At 28.5% G+C, this 13,434-nt stretch overlaps 1 protein-coding gene across 1 annotated transcript in view; it reads right to left on the bottom strand.

Moving 5' to 3' along the window:
• LOC117169642 (phospholipase D3-like) overlaps window positions 1-13,060 on the bottom strand; it is a 76,615-nt gene extending 63,555 nt beyond the window's left edge. Inside the window, exon 1 of the mRNA XM_033356120.1 lies at window positions 13,006-13,060. The gene's annotated coding sequence lies outside the window, so the exon portion shown is untranslated. The remainder of the gene's footprint in view (window positions 1-13,005) is intronic.
• Between the last annotated feature and the right edge of the window lie 374 nt (window positions 13,061-13,434).

Below are 13,434 nucleotides of genomic sequence, written 5' to 3'. Positions count from 1 at the left end.
AGGGGAGAAGCCATTATACAGGGCTATTTTCATATTTAGCGCCTTTAAAATTGCATTCGGATCGGCCATTCGGTCAAGTCCGTGCATCTTCGGATCAAGTTTATCATAGTTTCCATGTTTGCGTTCGAAACTTCAAATGGATACAAGTATTAAAACAACATAGGTGTTTAATTAATAATGAAATGAGACATGTGTACTGAGAAGTAAACGTCGATTATTTTCCGTGCCAATAACATTATGGAATGTCTGCTGAGTGACAAATACTATAAAATAGTAATAATATTCTGCGATCCCAATGGGCGAAGAGTCAATTGTGTTTAACGCTTATTTGCGGCAAAAAAGTATGTTATGAATATACAGAATATGTATTAAGTAAAGTGAATAAAATATTACATGCGCAAACTTTAAATTGATATTACCTACATTTACTTACAGCGATTAGGACAAACACGTAAATCCGAACATAACCTCGAAATAATGACAGATCCGCCCGGCTTGTTTATTATACTTTCGATTGTTTATTATTTGTCAAAGAAATGTTTTGTGGTTTTGTATGTTTATTACTGACAGTGCCGGCAGTAATAATTTAAGTAATAATTACTCAATAATAATTCAACAAACATGAATTATTAATAATGTTAATAAGTAACACCTTATTCCTGAAATTAATAACTGATTTCCATTATTTTTTTTTCACAGATCGATTATGGATGAAAGACACATCAGGAAATGCAGATGGATTTTGTGCATTTCAGCTGGTTCATTTCAATGAACATCATTGAAAAACCATTATCTCTAGACCTTAACCCAAGACTGGGGATTGAGGAGCCTAAAATTAATTCAAATTCAATCTCATGGTATAGGTGTATCAAAAAAATATCTCGAGGTAATCTATCTTGTCTGAATTTTAATTAATAAACTATTTAGGGATTTTTTTGTATTTTACAAAATGTTTTCTCTAGATCTGGTCCTAAAATTTTGTTTGATCAACTAATAAAATAAATTAGAGACTCGCTGTTGATCGAATTATATCAGAAATAAATCTATACAAGATATTTTAGGCTAAAATTGTTATTCCATTTTTTAGAAATTCTTCTATTTTCGAAAAATTCTATCTCTGGATCTGATTTCCAAAATAGTATTCAATCAGCCTCAAAAATTAATTCTAATTCATTTTGATGGTATAGGTGTACCAAAAAGATATCTCGAGGTAATTTATCTTCTCTGAATTTTTATTGATGAAATATTTAGGGATTTTTTTGTATTTTAGAAAATTTTTCTCTGGATCTCATCCTAAAATTTGGTTTGATCAACCAATAAAATAAATTAGAGACTCGTTGGTGATAGAATTGTATCAGAAATTAATCTAGACAAAATATTTTACTCCAGAATTGTTATTCCATTTTTTTTAGAAATTATTCTATTATTGAAAAATGCTATCTCTGGATCTGATTTCCAAACTGGCATTCAATCAGCCTCGAAAATTAATTATAATTCATTTTAATGGCATAGGTTTATCAAAAAGATATCTCTAAGAAATTTAACTTGCCTGAATTTAAATTAATAAAATATTTAGGGATTCTTTTTTGTATTTCAGAAAATGCTTTCTCTGAACCTCATCCTAAAATTTGGTTTGACCAACCAATAAAATATATTAGAGACTTGTTAGTGTAGCAGAAATAAATGCAGAAGCGATATTTTGTGCCAGAATTCTTATTCCAATTTTTTCATAAGTTTTGCTATAAGTATGTATTTTATCATTTCTAAATATTAAATTCATACATTATTGGTATCTTGTCAGAAAATACAAATCTTATAGTGTAATTGAAATTTACTCGAACTGTTATTTTAGTGTATTTCATTGAGTTATCGTTTAAGCTCAAATTATGCCGTTGGAAATGAAGACCCCAATTCCGTAAATTTAATTTCAGAATCCCTAAATATTTTATTAATTTAAATTCACGCAAATTAAATTTCTTCGAGATATCTTTTTGATAAAACTATACCATCAAAATGAATTAGAATTAATTTTCGAGGCTGATTGAATGCCCGTTTGGAAATCAGATCCAGAGATAGGAATTTCGAAAATAGAATAATTTCTAAAAAAATGGAATAAAAACTCAAGCCTAAATTATCTTGTCTAGATATATTTCTGATACAATTCCATCACAAACAAGTCTCTAATTTATTTTGTTGGTTGACTAAACCAAATTTTATGATGAGGTCCAGAGAAAACATTTTTTTAAATAGAAAAAAATCCCTGAATAATTTATTAATTGAAATCCAGGCAAGTTAAAGTTCTTCGAGATATCTTTTCGGTAAACCTATGACATTAAAATGAATTAGAATTAATTTTCGGGGCTGATTGAATGTCAGTTTAGAAATCAGATCCAGAGATAGCATTTTTCGAAAGTAGAATAAGTTATAAACAAATTTTAATAACAATTCTAGCGTAGAATATCTTGTCTACAGTTATTTCTGATACAATTCTAACACTAACGAGTCTCTAATTTATTTTATTGGTTGACAAAACTAAATTTTAGGATGAGGTCCTGAGAAAACATTTTCGAAAATACAAAGAAATCCCTGAATATTTTATTAATTAAAATTCAGGCAAGTTACATTTCTTCGAGATATCTTTTTGATAAAACTATACCATCGAAATCAATTAGAATTAATTTTCGAGGCTGATTGAATGTCAGTTTGGAAAACAGATCCAGAGATAGCATTTTTCGAAAACAGAATAAGTTATAAAAAAATTGGAATAACAATTCTAGCCGGAAAATATCTTGTCTAAATTTATTTCTGGTACAATTCTATCACCAACGAGTCTCTAATTTATTTTATTGGTTGAATAAACCAAATTTTAGGATGAGTTCCTGAAAAACATTTTCTAAAATACAAAAAAATCCCTAATTATTTCATTAATTTAAATTCAGGCGAATTAAATTTCTTCGAGATATCTTTTTGATAAAACTATACCATCAAAATAAATTAGAATTAATTTTAGGCTGATTGAATGCCAGTTTGGAAATCAGATCCAGAGATAGCAATTTCGAAAATAGAATAATTTCTAAAAAAATGGAATAACAATTATAGCCTAAAATATCTTGTCTAAATTTATTTCTGATACAATTCCATCACTAACAAGTCTCTAAATTATTTTATTGGTTCGAAAAACCAAATTTTAGGATGAGTTCCTGAAAAAACATTTTCTAAAATACAAAAAAAATCTCTAAATATTTCATTCATTTAAATTCAGGCAAATTAAATTTCTTCGAGATATCTTTTTGATAAAACTATACCATCAAAATCAATAAGAATTAATTTTCGAGGCTGATTGAATGCCAGTTTGGAAATCAGATCCAGAGATAGCGTTTTTCAAAAATAGAATAATTTCTGAAAAAAAAATGGAATAACAATTCTGGAATTAAATATTTTGTCTAGATTAATTTTTGATATAATTCTATCACGAACGAGTATCTAATTTATTTTATTGGTTGACTAAACCAAATTTTATGATTTGGTCCTGAGAAAACATTTTCGAAAACACAGAGAAATCCATAATATTTTATTAATTAAAATTTAGACAAGTTAAATTTCTTCGAAATATCTTTTTGATAACACTATACCATCAAAATAAATTAGAATTAATTTTCGAAGCTGAATGAATGCTAGTTTGGAAATCAGATCCAGAGATAGCATTTTTCTAAATAGAATAAGTTATAAAAAAATGGAAGAACAATTCTAGCATAAAATATCTTGTCTAAATTTATTTCTGATACAATTTTATCACTAACAAGTCTCTAACTTATTTTATTGGTTGAAAAAACCAAATTTTAGGATGTGTTCCTGAAAAAACATTTTCTAAAATACAAAAAAATCCCTAAATATTTCATTAATTTAAATTCAGGCAAATTAAATTTCTTTGAGATATCTTTTTGATAAAACTATACCATCAAAATCAATTAGAAATAATTTTCGAGGCTGATTGAATGCCAGTTTAGAAATGAGATACAGAGATAGAATTTTTCGAAAATAGAATAATTTATAAAAAAATTTAAATAACAATTCTAGCGTAGAATATCTTGTCTAGATTTATTTCTGGTATAATTCTATCACTAACGAGTCTCTAATTTATTTTATTGGTTGACTAAACCAAATTTTATGATGAGGTCCAGAGAAAACATTTTCTAAAATACAAAAAAATTCCTGAATAATTTATTAATTAAAATTCAGATAAGTTAAATTTCTTCAAGATATCTTTTTGACAAAGCTATACCATCAAAATGAATTAGAATTAATTTTTGAGGCTGATTGAATACCAGTTTGGAAATCAGATCCAGAGATAGAATTTTTCGAAAATAGAAGAATTTCTAAAAAATGGAATAACAATTTTAGCCTAAAATATCTTGTCTAGATTTATTTCTGATACAATTCGATCACCAACGAGTCTCTAATTTATTTTATTGGTTGATCAAACCAAATTTTATGATGAGGTCCAGAGAAAAAATTTTTTTAAATAGAAAAAAATCCCTGAATATTTTATTAATAAAAATTCAGATAAGATAAATTATGTCGAGATATCTTTTTGGTACACCTATACCATCAGATTGAATTTGAATTAATTTTAGGCTGCTCAATCCCCAGTTTTGGGATAAGGTCTAGAGATAATGGTTTTTCAATTATGTTCATTGAAATGAACCAGCTGAAATGCACAAAATCCATCTGCATTTCCTGATGTGTATTTAATCTATGATCGATCTGTAAAAAAAACAATTGAAATCAGTTATTAATTTCAGGAATAAAGTGTCACTTATTAAAATTATTAATAATTCATGTTTGTTAAATTATTATTGAATAATTATTGCTTAAATTATTACTGCCGGCACTGTCAGTAATAAACATACTAAACCACAAAACATTTCTTTGGCAAATAATAAACAATCGAAACTATAATAAACAAGCCGGGCCGATCTGTTATTATTTCAAGGTTATGGTCGGATTCACGTGTTTGTCATAATCGCTGTAAGTAAATGTAGGTAATGTCAATTTAAAGTTTACGCATGTAATATTTTATTTACTTTACTTAATACATATTCTATATATTCATAACATACCTTTTTTGCCGCAAATAAGCGTTAAACACAATTGACTCTTCGCCCATTGGGATCGCCGAATATTATTACTATTTTATGGTATTTGTCACTCAGCAGACATTCCATAATGTTATTGGCACGGAAAATAATTGACGTTTACTTCTCAGTACACATGTCTCACTTAATTATTAATTAAACACTTTTATTATTTGTAATTACTATGTAACATAACCTACGTTGTTTTGATACTTGTATCCATTTGAAGTTTCGAACGCAACCATGGAAACGATGATAAACTTGATCCGAAGATGTACGGACTTGACCGAATGGCCGATCCGAATGCAATTTTAAAGGAGCGAAACATGAAAATACCCCTGTATAATGGCTTCTCCCCTGCTGTTGTGCAATTCGGGTAGCATTCAGATTGCCATGTATGTAAGCCCCAGCGTGTCACACGTTGAGTCTTGTTTTGTCAATGAGGAAAATAATCTGCTAATTTTTAAGAATTGCAGTAAATCAAACAAAAGGGTGACATTCATATTACATTTAGAGGAATTTACTCGCTATAATTTAAACAAATTCTGTAAAGCAGATACAACATTCTAAAATTATATTAAATCTTCTATAAAATCTGCAAAAAATGTAATCTATCACTTTCGTGGAAAATGAACTGAGATGTGTTCTCCAAAGAAAGGGTAATTAGCCCTCCCAATGTTCTATTAATTTAAAACAACAAATAAAAAGTAAAGATTTTATGGAATCCGTATTTAAGAACAAAAATTAATTAATTCTAATTTATCTTCCGATTGTAAATTACTTCATTAGAAAATCCAGTATGTATTTTTCTTTTACAGTCGTCTGTGTCTGGGAAAAACCGGCGTTACTACTGAAAGCTATCTAATATGTATAATTTCCTCAGAAAACAAATAGGCACTGATGGAATCCAGGTTAATAAGTGAAAAACAAGTCATTGACTGATTGAATTCCGGAGAAGTTAGTAGGACAGGACAAATTTGTCAAGCAAAGAAAATGAGAAAAAAGGATATGTATTTGTTTTGTGACAGAAAACAAAATTAACCCTGTCCTCGAAAATTGCTTCACTAAGCGTATAAAACATAATTACAAAAATCATGTAGGGAGCGATCAAGCATTTAAAAAACAAAAGCTTCCCTTGTAAATATGAAAAAGGTACATTTGTTTCTATATCTGATTTTCTTAACTTGACTTCGCAAGTTTCTTCTGAAATTACTTGAAAAGGCGCAGAATTGTTAATAGAACAGTTGATTACAATCTATCCGGTAAAAATGAAAAGAACTATCTTTTAAAAGAAAAAATAGTTATATAAAATATATAAATATAATAGTAAAAGTAGTAATCAAAATAATAATACAAACATAATAATAGTAAGCACAACATCCTTGCTGAATGTTTGGCTTTCGTTTCTAAGATGGACGACTGATCAGCTAGATAGATGTGGGGCCAACAAACCCCAAGAAGCTGAAAATTGCGAGCACTGAAAATTGCGAGCACAATTTAAGCGTTCAGCAGGACTGTTATCAAAATTATCAAAAGTCCCTGGTAAATTACCATACTTTTTTTTAATTTCCATAAATTACCATAAGTTTATCAAATTTACAAAAATTACCATTATTTCTAACATTTATCGAAATTTACGGAAACATTCTTGAATTCATGGTAACTCATTGAATTTATTAGAATCTATGAAATTTATAAAAGTTTATAAAATTTGTGAAAATTATGGAAATTTATGGTAATTTACCGGTAACTGTACAAGCCTCGACAGTGGAATTTTCAGACGCGAAGTTATGCAATTAAATGTTCTATTCTTATAATGTTTTATAATCAATTCACACGCGATTGCGCGCAAGACAGAAAAATATAATTTCTCAATTCGAATCGATTTGTAACATCATGACAGGCCTTAAATTTAAAGAAAAATTCATAAGAAAATCTCAAGAAATTTATATTTTTATTTTAGAGGGGTGTTTCTTCAGTTTTAAGGGTGAGTCTTCATCATCTGATCCCTCAACTCTTCTACGCCTTTTCAAGTGACTCAAGAAGAAACTTGAGGAATTAATTACGAAGAAAATCAAATAGAAAGGAAATATATATCTACTTCAGCTTTATAAGGGGACGGTTTTGCATTCTATCTGGAAAATTATACTCCTCATTGTTGTGGTCCTGTTTCATACGCTTTAATTTCACATAATGGGTCTAAAAAATATTTTAAATAATTTAAAGCAGATATTTAGAAAATCTAGTTCACTTTGTAAGGCATTTTTTCTTAAATATTAAGGGTGAATTTTTGCTGTGATAATTCTTCTAAGCTTTTAAAACGACTGAAAACAAAAAAATGTGAAATTAATTAAGATTCGAGTTAGTTAATCACCGTCAAGTAAAGAAAAACGTGAATATCCTTTCTCGATAGAACGCTATAGTTATCGTATATGTATTGGATATCTCAGCTAATTCTTTACCGATTTTCATTAGGTCTTTTGAAATTAATAAAGAAACGCCAAAAATAAAACTCCTACGCCTAAGAATCATTAATTATTTCTAGATATATTTTAATTTTTATGTCAAAAAGTCGAATTTTTATCAGTTCAGTTGACCTATAGCCTACTATTTTCGACTAATTTGTCTCAACATTTTACGATAAATTGACTAGATGAAGCTCGGATGCCAATTTTTAAGAAATTTTTGATTCAATGATTATTTCTAGAGATATTTCAGTTTTTATGTCCAAAATATATAGCTTACCATTTTCGAATAATTCCTCCCAAAATTTCTTGACGAACTGGCTAGATGAAGCTCCGGTGCTATTTTTTATACACTTATGATTCATTAATTATTTTTAGAGATATTTCACTTCTTGTATTTAATTATATTATAAATATCAATGCCGATTGTATGCTAATTGATTATTAATATTTTTATAGCTTTGAAATGATTATTTAAATTAATATAAATTTATAATAAAAAAGAAATGAAATCACACCAACAACAGCGACGATATAAACAACTCCTCCAAATAAAAATGTATCAGTAAAACAAACACAGTTTCTAAAACTAACTTTTATTTTGAAAACTACTTTTTAAAAAAATGTCAATTGCACTAATAACTTTTTACTTGGCAGTTTTTTTTTTACATCGCAGATGATTTTTGTAATAATATATATTATGAAAAGCAAACAAAATACATATTCTCATCCCTTGTAGAGGGAAGTTTTTCACCTTAAATGGCCCACCTCTTTGTTTCCTCACGCAAAACTAATTTTGAATAATGAATGAAACTATGAAAAAAATTTTAATTATAAGAGGTCAATGTCAATTTTCAGCGATGGTGACATAGTTTTAAGGTCTAGGAAACCTGTGAAAGTTCTAAAATTCATCTTTCACCAAATAAATGAAAATGAGGATCTGATACACTTCTTACTACGAAAGTTATTGGTAATATGATGAATGTTATTGCGAGTATAAAGTTATGGAATTGAATCGGATGATGAAACTATAATAAAAATGTTCCCTAATGGAAAAGGGGATACTCAAAATGTGATCGGCTGTCAAAACAAGTATAAAGTAACTATAAAGTTTTACTTCCATCGCGTGAAGATGACTTTGTGGGAACTAAACTTGAGTTTTGATACGCACTCCATAAACTTGATATCGAAGAATATTACAGCTGCTCCCGGGTTGTCCTGTGGATATTCGTTGCTACAGATACTATATATGTAGGTATAGCCTAAGGCTCTAATTTTGATGGAGTGCTGCGATTACTGATCCTACCATCCGAGGGGATATGGCTGCCAAAAGAGGGAGAGATTCTATACCGTATTGTAACACAACAAATATACTATTTATATTGCCCTATGGTCTTTTGTCACGGAACTGGTAAACATATCCCTGGAGAAGATTGCAATGGGAATTAGTTTCTTGGCATATTTTTTCCGAGAAAAGGTATTGTTTTGAGGCTCATTTTAATGAAGCTTCTCTATAATTCTGTGGTGGATACCGGCAATTTTACGAATACACCCTCTTAGCTTTGCACCCATCTATTTACGTATTTACTGTCTTCGGCCATGCAGCTTTTAATCGTCTCATTTGGATGGGAGTTGCGTTTTAGAATAATTAAGAAGAGAGCCTTCAAGCCTGGATATTAAGTCATACTCAATATTCTAATTAGTTTTTGTTTATAGAGAGTTTATAGAGTTAATATCATAAATTATTTAATGCAGGTATCGTATTAAAGCTTCAATATCTAATTGACTTTATATGGTTGTAAAATATCCTTGCAAGTAAAATTATTTAAAAATTTTTTAATTAAAAAAGATCTTTTTAAGTATGATTATTTTTACAATTTTATGATCATTAAACTCTGCTTTTTTTAATTTTAATGAATCTCGTTCTGGGTGAACTATTTTTATCAATAGTCAATAGGGTTGTTGCGAAATGGATGGGAACATTTGTTTTCGTGCTAGAGCGAACCGATTCCAAATTTTTAACAGGTACATTTGGAATTTCCCATTTAAATACATGGGAAAAAGTTATTTTTTGAAGTTTTTGAATAAATCCTGTGTGTTTCTGAAAATGTTACGGAAAAGCTAAAGGATTTGTAGTTTATAGTTAGATTATTAATCTATTGGACAAAATATTATGATTAAGGTAATTATAATTTATTTAAGCAACTTTATTTGTCTAAATAACTGTTTTTATCAAAAAGTTGGCTTTTCCCACAGACACAAAACCAAGATTACCTTTTCATATATTTTATACGTTTTTGAAGCCTTAGCTTAATTATTTAACAGAAACCTGTTTGTTAAAAAAAAATTTCATTTATTGAAATAACTTTTTTCACAAAAAGTCGGTTTTCTTCTAAGAAGAATCAAAAGCAAGGCTGCTTTTTCATATATTTGTTATATTTTTGATACCGTAACTTTCTCACTTATTTTTATCACTTATGATTATTCGTCAATTTATTTAAACAAGTTCCATTTGTTGAAATATTGATTTGTTCTCAAAAAGTTACCTTTTTTATAATCGAATCATAATCAAGGTTGCCTTCAATATACTTTATACGTTTTAGATATGTCAGCTTTATTACTTTACAAACACTTCTTCGTTTTAACAAGTTACATTCCTTGAAATACTATTTCCCCAGGAAATTAGGAAATTTTCTGTTTTCTACTATAAATATTATGACTAGTTATTGTTGAAAATATAAATTTTATTTCTTAGAATTATACCATTTTTCAACAGGTGATTATTAGTTCTTTAAACAATTCAGAAATATAAACAATCAAACATATTGACTTCGAAAGTGAGAAGTTATCACCACAAATCAATAATAATTGCTGAATTCTCTGCAAAAAATTCCTTAAACAAAAATTATTTGACAAATAGCAAAACTAAAATAAAGATTCTGTTTTCAACGATCACTAGTTGTATTATTTATAACAGAAAGGAGAGAAAATTGCTCGGCAAAATCTCAAGTTTCCTGAAAAAATATTTTTTAAACAAATATAAGTGTTTGTTGAAAAATAAATCTGAGGTTCAAATAATTCAAACTTACTTTAATATGTTTATAATATTTCCACCTGACCAGCAATATTAATTTTTGACAAAAACAAAAAAACGAGAATAAAGTGCTCAAAAATGTATATTTTTGACAGAATTGATATTTTTGAATTTAGGGCTACCTTTCGAAACATCGTGAGACTGCGTTAGGAGAGGTTATGATTCTTCATTGGAAAATTTGCTGAAAACTCTATACGTAGATCTTTACATGTTCGCAAATCCACAAAGGTTATTCCAACAATCCCAAAAAAATATTTTTTTCCATGTATTTCACAAGGGAAATTTCGAGTGTCCGGTATTACCTGTTAAAATCAAATTTAGCGGATCGCTGCTCTCTATAAAAAACTAATTTTGAACTACGCTGATTGCCATAGATTACCGGAAACTGAAAATGAATAAGTCATTAATTTAATATAATATCAATGCTTATGAAAAATTATGACAGAAGCTACACTAAGTATTATAATTGGGAAACTTATTAGTAAAATTATTTGGATAATAACTGACCTCAATGTGTTCACCAATAATTTCCTCAATAGTCGCGAAAATTTCCCTGGTAATTCCCAATAATTTTCACATAATAATAATGCCAATAATTAAATATCTATAATATTTTTATGCGGGAAACATTCTGTAGATCTATAAGTAAATCAGTTCGGAAAAAATGTAATGTTCCTTAACGATTATAATAATAATAGTTTCAGCCGAAACTTTTTCCTCCGGAGCCGATTGGTAATGATTTTGAGAAAAAATATAAGATTAATCTTGGGCATTTACAGTTTTTCCGAAAAAAGTTGGTTACATTGAAAAATATTACAATTAAAAAAGTGCCTTATCTTTTCCGTTTTTGTCAGACAAAAATGCTTTCTGAAATAGAATTCAAAAATTGGCATTTTTATCCTATTTCTTATTAACATAAGAAAGTAGAGCTTTTTCAATACTTTTTTTTTTCAAAACTAGTTTTATGAAACTATTTTAAAATCTATAAAATTATTTGTGTGATTTCTAAACTGAAAGATCTAAAATTAATTAGATTTCTATTCACATAGTTTGAATTACTTGATCAATTATAACATAATGAAAATCTGTTTGCAAATCAATAAAAATTTAATAACTTGAATATTAAAATTTTAAGATTCAAAAACACAAATTTAATTATTTAAATTTTGAATAATAATAAACTGAATTTGAATTTTATATGAGTCAGAATAGATAATTCTGGGTTGGTTTTATTACATAAAAATATATTCACGTTAATGACTTTTTTTAAGCATGTATCGCATTACTAATTGGAAGCGTAACGTGGATTACAAAGTCTTACTAAGTTTTATAATTTTTTTAGATTTTCCTTGCTATCCAGAATACCATCACGCGACATTTTAATGATATGAAAGTTATATTATCCAAGCTTTTTTAATTATATTATTAAATCGTAACATGCTCAAGAATGGCCTCTTGGAAATAAAATAAGAATGTTTTGATCTATTTCATAGTAAATTATTATAATATAAGCAGTAAATTCAATATAAACAATTGAAAAATCTACTAATAAACCATTTTCTAAATACGCTGGAAATAATAATTAATAATTTCAAGTTGAAATCGTTTAAAGTGTTTAAAAATATATTGAACGATTGTAATTTAAAACTTTCAATTTCAAAACATTTTAGAATGAGTAACATTTCGAAAGTGAGAATCTTTCTAATAGAATGAAAAGCATTTGACCTTTTATAATTTCTAAATGAAATCGTTTAAAATGGTATAACTTTTAATTAAAAGTAAATGAAATTGAACAAAATTTAATCAGAAGCTCTCAAAATTAAAAAATTTGAGACCAAAATTTTCGAAATTAAAAAATTTAATAAGCAACTTCCAGCCGTTTTTTTCAAAGTTACAAATCAGTCAATTTCTCCATTAATTTTTTTGGGCCAAAGCACTTGATTCATAGAAAATTTTTCCGCTTGCCCGGTGTCGCTATTTTATTTATAAACAGCTACATAGCTTTTTAAAGGGTGAAAACCGATATGGTTTTACGCAATTTTTGAAAAAAAATTACAATCTCGTAAAACGAGCTACAACGACAACAGATAAAAGGAAACATTCGATCTAAATAAAGTGCTTTTAGCAAAACAAACACGTCCATTGACCAAATGTACCAAATGAGTGAAAGAAAGGTATAAAAAAACCTTTAAACCAGTTTTATTTTGAAGGAGCTCGACGAAATATTTTCATTCTTGTACAGAATATCGCTGTTAATGTTCTGCTCGAAGATTCTCCAAAGATCTGAGTTGTTTAAGAACATTTTACTTACTTTTCGTTCAGGCACGTCGTGTTCCCGTGAAAAGTGAGCGTTAGAAATCACTTTACCGGCGTCAACTACTGACAGATTATTAGTTCCAAAAGCCGCCACACTGACAGATTACTAGTTCCATCAATAACTAGAGATCGTCAAGAGAGAGTTGAGACACGGAGTACTTCAGTTCTGATTGGTGCCGCTGTACCAAAGATATCCGCGTTCTGACATCCCTGACCGGAGCTAGCTGACTACGGAGTAATAATAAGGAGACCGATAATACTGCACAAACCGTCTCGAGTTTTGACTGCGGTAACTGTACATTTACTGTTAGAATTAGACGTTTGAGGCCAATGCTCACAACGAAGGGGACATGCGCACTGTGATTTTCTATCTCCTTTTCTCCCGCCAGAATTAAGTGTGCGAGTGAGTGCCATATTGGAAACT

This window comes from Belonocnema kinseyi, chromosome 3 (genome assembly GCF_010883055.1).
Source record: "Belonocnema kinseyi isolate 2016_QV_RU_SX_M_011 chromosome 3, B_treatae_v1, whole genome shotgun sequence".
Classification (NCBI taxonomy): domain Eukaryota; kingdom Metazoa; phylum Arthropoda; class Insecta; order Hymenoptera; family Cynipidae; genus Belonocnema; species Belonocnema kinseyi.
This window is presented reverse-complemented; position numbering and strand designations above follow the sequence as displayed.